The sequence below is a fragment of the Geotrypetes seraphini genome, chromosome 14 (genome assembly GCF_902459505.1).
Source record: "Geotrypetes seraphini chromosome 14, aGeoSer1.1, whole genome shotgun sequence".
In the NCBI taxonomy this organism is placed as follows: Eukaryota; Metazoa; Chordata; class Amphibia; order Gymnophiona; family Dermophiidae; genus Geotrypetes; species Geotrypetes seraphini.
The window spans coordinates 45475593-45487651 of NC_047097.1; the positions used below are offsets into that span (position 1 = coordinate 45475593).

General features: G+C 47.5%; 1 long non-coding RNA gene across 1 annotated transcript in view; it reads right to left on the bottom strand.

Annotated features, from left to right (window-relative positions):
- Positions 1-422: 422 nt before the first annotated feature.
- The window catches only part of LOC117348076, a 40346-nt gene continuing 28709 nt past the window's right edge, over positions 423-12059 (bottom strand). The window contains exons 2-3 of the long non-coding RNA XR_004536909.1: positions 10274-10332; positions 423-576 (exon numbers count right to left, since the gene is read on the bottom strand). This is a non-coding gene — a long non-coding RNA (uncharacterized LOC117348076). The remainder of the gene's footprint in view (positions 577-10273; positions 10333-12059) is intronic.

Sequence of the window (12059 nt, forward strand, 5' to 3'; positions counted from 1 at the left end):
AAGCATGCCTAAATGGCTGCAGTTAAGCATATCTTAAATTGTCAGGGTAGGAAACCTCTCCCCTGACTAAAAGAAGCCATTTCTGGCTCACCAAGTTAAGGCACCTTGTTCATCCTCTCCAGCTCTCATATAATGCCATTTTCTCAAATATTATGCTGTTTGCAGGCTGTGAGGCAGGACACATGCCAGCCCCCCCGAAATATAGCACAGCTACCCTGTTTGCCACCCCACTTCTCTCCTTTGCAGTCTGGGCCTCATGGAACACTAGATAAGACAAAGGTCAATGTGACAAAGTGGTGATTATTAAGGAAACACTAATGCCCGGATGCTACTCAATGTATCTGAATGAGCCCTGTCCTTCGTATTGTAAATAAGCACAAGGTAAAAAATGGTTTAAGATTTTTATTGTAAAACGTCTAGAATCATTGCACAGTCCAGGAAAGCAGCATGCAAGTGTAACATCAGGCAACTGCAGTTCGATAAGATAGATGACAGGTATGCTGAGAGCCACGCCTAGGTCCAACTTTGGTTGAATTGTTAAGGTCCCATAATCTTCTCCTCGTAGGAGAAGGCAGGCTATAGAAAAAGGAAGATGGATTGAGACAAATTAAGAGTATATTGGTGAGTAGATCGGCAGATGTCATAATGCTGCTTTACAGAGCAATGGTCAGACCACACCTGGAGTACTGTGTCCAACACTGGTCTCCCTACCTAAAGAAGGATGTGACCCTAGCCACGAAGCTAGTAAAAGGTATGAAAAATTTGAGCTGCAAAGAATGCCTTAGAAAACTGGGCTTGTTCACCCTTGAGAAGAGAAGACTGCGAGGGGATATGATAGAGACTTTTAAAATACTAAAAGGATTCGACAAAATAGAGCAAGAAACATCGTTATTCACGTTGTCAAATGTGAATCAGACAAGAGGTCATGGACTGAAATTGAGAGGCAACAGGCCCAGGACAAATACCAGGAAGTTCTGTTTCACACAGCGAGTGGTAGACGCTTGGAATGCTCTCCCAGAGGAGGTTGTGACGGAGACCACCATTCTGGGTTTCAAGGGTAAGTTGGATGCACACCTTCTTGCAAATCACATTGAGGGATATGGGTAAACAAGGTCTTCATCGGGAAACACCTGGCTTGGCCTCTGCGTGTGCGGGACACTGGACTAGTTTTATGCTCTCTTTTACAAAGGTGCGCTAAATTGACGCATGTGCTAACTGCTAACGCGTCCATAGGATAATATGCACACGTTAACATTTGGCACACGCTAAAGGTGCCCTAAATGGCACTGCTTTAAGCGCATGGTAAACGTTAATGCGTGCAAGTTATCCTATGGACACGTTAGCAGTTAATGCATGCGTTGATTTAGCGCAACCTTGTAAAAGAGAGCCTAATACACCAATTTACTGTTCTCTGAGAAAATCATCAAAAAGTACACCATTTTGAAAGAAAAAAAGTGTGAAAATGTATATAATTAATCACAAGGGCTATTCAGGGAAGAGGTATAGTTATTACACTTGTGACAAACAGACGTCTGTCCCAAGGTTTGCCACAAGGATAGGAAGGAAAATATACAAACCCCAGTGCAGAAGGGTTGACCAGGTCAGTGCCCAGGACAATAAATTAGCTGACTACCTGGTGAGTGACAGTGAAGAAATGGAAATAGAACAAGAAGGCTTAGACTTACCTGAAGCAGTCCCAAAGCCAGGCAAGAAGAAGCTGCCTTGCTTTTGTCCAATGCCTGTAAGGCAGAAAGCTCACAAGCAGTTTCCCCTCAGAGAAACGGCATGGGCTGAGGAAGGAATTCCCTTCCCCCAACCAAAGCCAAGGGGGAGTGGTTCTTTCCCTCAGCTTAAAGCCAGGCTCATCAGAGAGCAAGGGGAGGAAGGAGGAGGAGCAGAACGAGGCTTGGCAGTAGAGCAGAGGCAGGACGGGGCTGAGCAGTTCCTCAGCACTGACTGGGAAATGACTGAGGAACAGGCTGGTAATTTGGCCACCGAATTCCTTCCCCCAGAGCCAATGGTGTTGGAGGAAAGTGGGGCTATACAGGAAAGCTGGTCAGAGGAAATGGAGAGCTGAATATCCTGGAAAAGGTCTGTGAACAGAGGTTTTGTTTTGGCTGTATTTCTCTGTTTGCTCTTTGAACTAATGACTGTGGGAGTTACTAGGGAAAATAATCCTGTACTGCAATTTCACATGTTAGTGTGCTGGAATTTGTAAAGGATACAGTAATCTCCTCTTCAGGTTATGTTCACAGCTGAACCAAACGCCAGGCTGTAATGCTGGCTAGTTTAAACCTCAGAGTTTCCTGGCTTCAGGACTCCGTGAAAATGCCCAGCTGTAAAGAGATTGCCATAGCAACTAACTAACTCAATTAGCCTGCCTGCCTCGTAGGGAGAAGGAGATTAACCCTCTCAGGGAAAAGCCTGCTCGGGTCTAAGGAGAAAGTCCAGCTCAGCTAGAGAGAGTGAGTGCACTGCAGGACAGCACAGAATATTTCTCAGACATGAACAGGAATGTCTCTTCTGTAAAGCTACAGTGGAAAGTTATTTAGAAACATAGAAACATAGAAATAGATGGCAGATAAGGGCCACGGCCCATCTAGTCTGCCCACCCTAATGTCCCTCCCCTACCTTTGCCCTGTGAATAGATCCCATGTGCCGATCCCATTTGGCCTTAAAATCAGGCACGCTGCTGGCCTCAATCACCTGTAATGGAAGACTATTCCAGCGATCAACCACTTTTTCAGTGAAAAATAATTTCCTGGTGTCACCTCGTAGTTTCCCGCCCCTGATTTTCCACGGATGCCCTCTTGTTGTCATGGGACCCTTGAAAAAGAAGATATCTTCCTCTGCCTCGATGCGGCCCGTAAGATACTTGAACGTCTCGATCATGTCTCCCCTCTCTCTGCGCTCCTCGAGCGAGTATAGCTGTAATTTGTCAAACCGTTCTTCGTATGGAAGATCCTTGAGTCCCGAGACCATCCGGGTGGCCATTCTCTGCACCGACTCCACTATTTGTGCTAACTGTTTCACCTCCTAGCCTCATGAAATACTAAGGACTGTATGTGGTTTATCAACCAAGCCCAGAGCTGATTACTGGGTGACCAGGAGTGAAATGAACTTTTTCTGTTGGTTTCTGTATGATGTTCATGCTACCAGGAAAACCTGGAGTGGCACAGTAATTCCACGGATGGAGACGTCGGCATTGGCAGCAGTGGCAGCTGAATGGCAGCGGCAGAACGAGGAGCTCAAGAGAGTCCTGGAGACCAACCAAGGACTGTGGCAAGCCAGCCAAGAGGCAGCGGAGCATCACCATAAGGACTTTGTCAAATTGATGGAGGCACAGTCACAAATCATGGGACAGCTGTTGCAAGCTTCAGTGACTGGTCCGGCGGTGAATCCGGTAATGGGGGGCTTGCCTACCCAACCCACGGTAGGACAAAACTCTCTTAACATGCTTAACCTTAGTAAAATTACAGCAAAAGATGCCCCGGACAATTTTCTGAGCTCGTTTGAGCGTATTGCCACGGCAGCAGGGTAGCCGGTGGATCAATGGGCTGTTAGGCTGTTACCATGTCTGGCAGGAGAATCATTGGCTGCGTTCCAAACTTTACCACTGGGACAGGCCAATAATTATCAAGCCATTAAAACACACATTCTGGATTTTTGGGGGTTCATTAGGGAGCATTACAGACAGGCTTTCCGTGGCATGCAGTGGCACGAGAAAGAGAGGCCTAAGGTATTGCTTCAGCGCCTAACCAAGATGGCGGAGAGGTGGTTGCAACCTATGTTAGCAGACCCCGGGGCACTGTTTGCGGAAATAGTAATGGAACAATTTCTAGAAACAATGCCACCGAAAATTCAGGAATGGGTGCGTAGGCAGGGATGCCAGGATCTAACACAAACCTTGCAGGTGGTAGAGGCATATTTGGATGCCCAAAGTAGGGTAAACATTATAAGACCAACCTACAGAACATACCCACCCACACCCGCCCCGACACACACACCTAGGAATATGACACCTAGCGGGAATAGGGTGCCCAGAGCCCAGGGTATTGCACCTCAGAGGAAGGGTACTCCATCCAATGAGGTTCGATGCTTTAAGTGTGGGGGGAAAAGGACATTGGCAGTGGGCATGTAAAGAAACAGGAAGCCCCAGGGTGGCTTGGGGTGCCCGTAAAGAGGAAGTAGGGACCCAAGGGGGGTACTTCCTAACGGTGTCCATAGGGGGACATGAAGTGGAAGCATTGTTGGACTCAGGGGCGGACCAGTCCATGATGGCCCGCCAATTGTGGAAAGAGGTGTTTCCTGGAGAAAGTGCGGGGAAAATAGGAACAGGGTTAAAATTAGGTGTGTCCACGGGGACAGTAGGCAATACCCGGTGCGGTCTACCCTTATCAGGTATAACGATAAGGTATATAGAACCCCCCTAGCGATAGTCCCCGAAGCTCCTTTTGAAATTATATTGGGTCGTGATTGGCAGGGGTTCCCAGAAGCTATGGGGAACAAACGGTGTCTGGTGAACACCCGTTCTCAAGGGCTGCCTAGGAGGGAGCCTGAACCAGAGTTGGGGCGGATCTTTCCTTTCACAGGGAAGTCTTCCAGAGACCCCAAGGGAGAGGAGTACGGGGGACACACACCCAGAGGAGGAAGCAACAGCAAAGGAGGGGTCAAGCGATGGCACGAGCTGGCAACACCAGGGGAAGTACCCTGGTTGCCTAGGGAAGTCATGGAAACCTTCCCGACTTTTAAGGCGGAATAGAAAGCCGACCCCATGTTGAGGGAGGAGTGGCAGCGAGCAGCCGGTAGACAAGAAGGAGAAACCCGGTGGATTATAAAACAAGGGCTACTGTATAAGGAAGTGCCGGGAAGCCACACAGGGAGTAGAGAACAGAAATTGGTAGTGCCCCGGGGATTCAGGAGCTTAGTCCTCCGGGTGGCGCATGACCATCCTCTGTCAGGACACAAGGGGGCTGAGGCCACCTTTAGTCAGGTTGACCGACGATTCTTCTGGCCAGGGAGTAGACAAGAAGTGATAAAGTTCTGCCAGTCCTGCCCGACCTGTCAGAAGCTCTCCTTGGCTAGACCAGCGAGGGCACCTCTCATACCTATCCCGGTCATTGAGGAACCATTACGGCGCATAGCGATGGATATAATAGGTCCCTTAGAAAAGACCCCTAGGGGGAACAGTTTCATCTTGGTGGTCATGGATGTGGCTACACGGTTCCCCTGGGCTTTTCCCATTAGGAAGGCCACATCCACCGCTATCATGAAAGAACTGCTGGGACTATTTTGCATGGTGAGGTTTCCCAGAGAGGTCCTTACGGATCAGGGGAGCAATTTCCTGTCAGCAGGAATGAGGATGTTCTGGGAAGGATTTCGAGTGAGGCACATCAAAACCTCGGCTTACCACCCCCAGGCCAATGGGATGGTAGAGCGGTTTAACCAGATCCTCAAACAGATGTTGAAGAAAGGGGTTGGAAAGGAGCCGCAAGACTGGGATTTGCTAGTGCCCTTCGCCCTCTTTGCAGCCCGGGAGAAAGTACAGGACTCTCTAGGGGTAAGCCCTTACGAGCTGTTGTTTGGGCGCCCGCCGAGAGGAGTGTTGAACATGCTTAGAGATGGATGGAATTTTCCAGAAGAAGCTGGTAGTAACATCATCTCCTATCTGGCACGACTTAAGAAGGGTTTGAGACAAGCTCTTAGCCAGGCCAAGGAAAAGTGGGAGTGGAGTCAATAGCGGCAAAAGGCCTATTACGATAGGAAGGCGAAGTCACGTCAGTTAAAGGTGGGAGACCAGGTATTGGTGCTAATTCCCACAGATACGCATAAGTTCATGGCTCAGTGGAAGGGCCCATTTAGGATTACGGATAAAGTGGGGGATGTGGATTATCGAGTAAGGGATAATAAAGGGCGCATCCAGACGTACCACATTAATCTACTTAAACCCTGGAAGGACAGGGATGGCATTGCTCTGCTGGCTCAGCGGGGACCGGAGGAAGATTTAGGGCCCCAAGTGACAGAATTTGAGATACAAGGGGAGGTGAACATAGGGACTGATCTCTCCCAAGGGCAGTATCAGCAAGTACAGGCACTCATCGAGCAGTTTGGGGATGTCTTTTCACCACTACTGGGGACAACAGACTTAGTGACCCATGATATTACAACAAATCCGGGTAAGGTGGTACGGGTCCGACCCTACAGGCTGTCAGAAAAAAAGAAAAAAGTAGTGCTGGAACTGGTCCAAGAAATGCTGAACCTAGGAGTAATAGAGCCTTTGCAGAGTCCTTGGTGTAGTCCTATCGTGATAGTCCCCAAGGCTGACGGTACACCGAGGTTCTGCATTGATTTTAGGCAATTGAATGAGGTGTCCCAGTTCGATGCCTTCCCTATGCCAAGGGTAGACGAGCTACTAGATAGGCTGGGGCAAGCCCAATTCCTAACAACGTTAGATTTAACGAAGGGATACTGGCAGATCCCGCTCACAGACTCCGCGCGACTCAAAACGGCGTTCAGCACCCCAAGGGGGTTGTTTCAGTTTAGGCGGATGCCTTTTGGCCTTCATGGGGCGGCTGCGACATGCCAGTGCTTAGTCCGCGAAGTGCACTATGATTATGCGGACACATATATTGACGACATCGTAATCCACTCAGCGACATGGGAGCAACATCTGGGGCATGTGGCAGCAGTACTGAAGGCTTTAAGGGAGGTGGGGTTGACAGCAAACCCGAAGAAGTGCTTCGTGGCCCAGCGGGAGGTCCGGTATTTGGGGTACATTGTGGGAAGAGGGCACATAAGACCCTTAGTGGATAAAGTAGAGTGTATCCGCATATACCCACAACCCAACAACAAAAAACAGATAAGAGCCTTTTTGGGGCTCATAGGATACTATAGGCGTTTTATTCCACACTTTGCATCACAGGCAGGGCCACTTACTGACATGCTGAGGAAGGGAAGCCCTGAGATCTTGTGTTGGGGAACCTCTAGCAGCCAGGCCTTTGAGGCACTTAAGAATAAGCTATGTACACGGCCAGTGTTGAGAGCCATCGACTTCGCCCAACCATTGGTGCTGCAGACGGATACATCAGGTACAGGGCTGGGGGCTGTTCTGAGCCAGGAACACCAGGGGGTGGAACACCCAGTACTCTTCCTTAGCAGGAAGTTGCATCTGAATGAAAGAAGGTATGCTACAGTAGAGCAGGAGTGCCTGGCTGTAAAATGGGCAGTCCAGGTACTGGAGCATTACCTGCAAGATAGGCCATTCACGCTGGTTACCGATCAAGCCGCTCTGAAGTGGCTTAATACTATGCGCAATAATAACGCGAGACTTACAAGATGGTATCTGGCCCTTCAGACATTTAAGTTCAAGGTGGTACATCGGCCAGGGAAGCTAAACACAAACGTGGACATTTTGTCACGTATCCCAGAAAACACAGGGGGTACTCTACCTAAAACAGGTAGTCAGCTTTTAAGTGTGGGGGAATGTGACAAACAGACGTCTGTCCCAAGGTTTGCCACAGGGATAGGAAGGAAAATATACAAACCCCAGTGCAGAAGAGCTGACCAGGTCAGTGCCCAAGACAATAAATTAGCTTACTACCTGGTGAGTGACAGTGAAGAAATGGAAATAGAACAAGAAGGCTTAGACTTACCTGAAGCAGTCCCAAAGCCAGGCAAGAAGAAGCTGCCTTGCTTTTGTCCAATGCCTGTAAGGCAGAAAGCTCACAAGCAGTTTCCCCTCAGAGAAACGGCATGGGCTGAGGAAGGAATTCCCTTCCCCCAACCAAAGCCAAGGGGGAGTGGTTCTTTCCCTCAGCTTAAAGCCAGGCTCATCAGAGAGCAAGGGGAGGAAGGAGGAGGAGAACGAGGCTTGGCAGTAGAGCAGAGGCAGGACGGGGCTGAGCAGTTCCTCAGCACTGACTGGGAAATGACTGAGGAACAGGTTGGTAATTTGGCCACCGAATTCCTTCCCCCAGAGCCAATGGTGTTGGAGGAAAGTGGGGCTATACAGGAAAGCTGGTCAGAGGAAATGGAGAGCTGAATATCCTGGAAAAGGTCTGTGAACAGAGGTTTTGTTTTGGCTGTATTTCTCTGTTTGCTCTTTGAACTAATGACTGTGGGAGTTACTAGGGAAAATAATCCTGTACTGCAATTTCACACGTTAGTGTGCTGGAATTTGTAAAGGATACAGTAATCTCCTCTTCAGGTTATGTTCACAGCTGAACCAAACGCCAGGCTGTAATGCTGGCTAGTTTAAACCTCAGAGTTTCCTGGCTTCAGGACTCCGTGAAAATGCCCAGCTGTAAAGAGATTGCCATAGCAACTAACTAACTCAATTAGCCTGCCTGCCTCGTAGGGAGAAGGAGATTAACCCTCTCAGGGAAAAGCCTGCTCGGGTCTAAGGAGAAAGTCCAGCTCAGCTAGAGAGAGTGAGTGCACTGCAGGACAGCACAGAATATTTCTCAGACATGAACAGGAATGTCTCTTCTGTAAAGCTACAGTGGAAAGTTATTTGTGCTAACTGTTTCACCTCCTAGCCTCATGAAATACTAAGGACTGTATGTGGTTTATCAACCAAGCCCAGAGCTGATTACTGGGTGACCAGGAGTGAAATGAACTTTTTCTGTTGGTTTCTGTATGATGTTCATGCTAACAATACAAAATTGGCTAGCACACCTAGTCCTTGGGGAGTAAAAGTCTAGGTAGATGGGGCAAATCTATCAATTAGTAAATAATGGACGTCAGCCCTTCATAAGTGAATGAACGTGGACCACTGGCTCAGACAATATCTCAAAAGGTGACCAGCACCAGACCGCAGTCTAAATGAGAATAGCCTCATACATCATATAGTCCATATGTGCCAAAAAGATACATGCAAAATTTCATACACCCAAAACCAACTAGACTTTTTTTACACCAAGGAGAAGGGGTTAATGGGCAACACATACATACTCTCCCTGAAATCACACCTTGTAGATAAAAACTTTCCTAATACATACAACAATGAATATGATAAATGCTATAAATATACTGGACCCTATAGTAAACATATAAAATATAACAGTGTCTATGTGTAAAGTGCAGAGAAGTAAAATAAATAAATAAATGCCTAATAAATAATTCTAAAAAAGATACAAAGTGCAAGGTGCTTCATAAAGTGCAAAATATATGGCAAGAATGAAACATAAAGTGCAAATGCAAAAAATCCCTCTGCAAATACCTAATTAGGTCATATCATACTAAAAGTGAGAATGCAGCCTGTAGCACCATAAAAAAACAGTATAAATATAAGTATAAATATAAATATGAATATAAGTATAAGTATAAAGTGCAAATACAGGTCCTCGCTAACAATCCATTATTGGTCTTATCGTTTAAAGTGCAAGTGCAATTCCTCACTAACCATACATAATATAATATAATCCTATATAATAAAAGGCTAACTCGCGCATGCGCACTCCTATTTGTGTGCTTCCATGATCTGTAGTTCTGTGGCCGCATGAGTGCGCATGCGTGAGTCACCAGCCTTCTTCCCAGCCTACCTTGGCCGTCAGCAGCGGCAGCTCATCTCCTGTGGGGACCTCATGTGTGCTGTGTCCGTCCGTGGCCGCGGTTTGAGGCGTATGCGCCAGTTAGGTGCATCGGGCGACAGGAGCGGCGCTGGCGGCGGATGGAGGAGGGCTCATGGTCCTGCCGCCGCTGCCGCTCCTGTTCACAGCGGCCTGCATGTTGCCGACTCCCCCCCTTCCCGCAACCGCTACCGCTCCTGTTCAAAGCGGCCTGCTGAGGTTCGCGGCCGGCTGTAACGAACCTCGCAAGCCGCTCTCCACATGGTAGCACGTTCCCTCTGACGCGATTGCGTTGCGTCAGAGGAGAAGCTTCCGCCCACACACACAAATGATGCACGTAGGCTCTGGCAGCTTTCAACAAGTACTCTGAAACCTTAAAATGCGCCGAGAAGGTAAGGGGGAGGGAGATGCACAGACTCTGCGAGGGATGCCGAAGGGCAGTAAGGTGTCAAGAGGTAAGGGTGGATGCTACGGGGACAGGGAAGGTGCGGGGAAGGGGATGGCGGGGAAGGTGGTCTAGTGACGGGGACAGATTTTTTTCCCCGTGTCATTCTCTAAGTTGAGGCAGATATAAGGGGAAAAAAAGTTAAAGGAGAATCACCATAAGCAATAACACAGAATGGGAGTCCAAAAGAAGAAATCAGTTCTGCCTGAGCTTTTTTGTAATAAAGACACCTAAGTAGCTAGCAATATATCATTCTCACCTGGATTTGGTATCTGAGCTACTAGCAAGGAGTTCCTTGCATAGGTGCAGCATATTCACCTGGAAAGATGAAAAATGGTAGAAAGACATCAATTGCAAATTACTATAGCTGCTAATGGTCCTGTGAAATGGAGAGTTGTGGCAGATAAAGGAAATAAAATGTTAAAAGATAATCAAGAAAGCTGAGGTCTTAGAAATCAGCATAAGCAATAACACAGAATGGAAGTCCTAAAAGAGAACACTCTGCTCTGATGGACCTTCTTATATTAAGCACGCCTAAGTGGCATCTGACATCATAGGCACCGTTAGGACTTCCCGCCAGAAAACGTTCAAACAGATTGGGCGTGCTTTGGGTGTGGTTTGGCCAAATATACCTGCACTGACTTTTAATCATTTTCTTCACTTCTCAAAGCTTTGACAAGAAGCCATTCGTCATCTGTTTAGTCTGTAGAGGCTCCTGTTACCAAATTCTAAAAGGAATTCCCTCTGTAGTTCTATGCTTCAGAGCACTGCTTTTATCTTCCAAACATCAGGGGTTCGAGTCCTGAGTACGGTTAGCAAAAATGTAATATTAATTTTTCTACCAGAAAACCTTCAAACTATTTGGGCTTAAACATATTTGGGTTGAGCTTTAAAATGATCTGCAGCAATTCTCAGATGTCTAAAGCAGCCAGTTCTCTCATCCTAAACCCCTTCCCTCACCCCAACACACACTCCTCAGGCATGAAACCACACACGCAATTCTAAAGCCAAGCTGAATTTACCAATAGTAATGTCTCTAGGATACATCTCAAAACATGTACCTTCCTTCAACATCTGTCCAAGCCCTCTGAAGTTTTAGTAAACTCTTATACCTGTTGCCCTGTGCGTATATTGCATAAAAAGAAATACATTCCTACCACAATGACTTGTAGTTGAGAGCAAATGAATGTATCTGATCCACAGTGTTGACTTCACTGTGAGATCAAGATGCACCTAGATGGCAGATTGTCAACAAAAACTTGACCATGTTTTGGTGTATCCAAACATCATTTGGATTTGACTTTGAGGATGGGGAGGTGCCATTAACTGTTCAGCCACAGCCAATTCCTTTGAGTTAGGGGTTTCTTACCATGAGAGCATAGGATATCTTAGCCATGGCAAGATCAAAAAGCACAGTTACTTACCGTAACAGGTGTTATTCAGGGACAGCAGGCAGCTATTCTCACATGTGGGGTGACATCATCCACGGAGCCCGGATGCGGACAGCCTCGCAAGCAGACTTGCTTGTAGAAAACTTCAGAAGTTTAGAGTCTGCTGCACCACGCATGCGTGAGTGCCTTCCCACCCACCACAGGGCGCGTCTCCTCAGTTCAGATAGCTAGCAGAGAAGCCAACCAGGGGAGGTGGGTGGGTTGTGAGAATATCTGCCTGCTGTCCCTGGATAACACCTGTTATGGTAAGTTTATCCATTGACAAGCAGGCAGCCTATTCACACATGTGGATGACCTCCAAGCTAACCATAATGGGATGGTGGGAATGCTGGCAACTTAAGAGAAAAAATTTTGTAATACTCTCTGGCCAAAATGGCCATCCCATCTAGAGAAAATATCCAGACAATAATGAGAGGTGAAAGTATGAACTGAGGACCAGGTGGCAGGCTTGCAAATTTCATCAATAGGAGTGGATCTGAGGAAAGCTACTGAAGCCGCCATGGCTCTGACTTTGTGGGCTGTGACTCGACTCTGTAGATGCAGTCCAGCCTGAGCATAGCAGAAAGAGATACAAGCAGCCATCCAGTTGGAGAT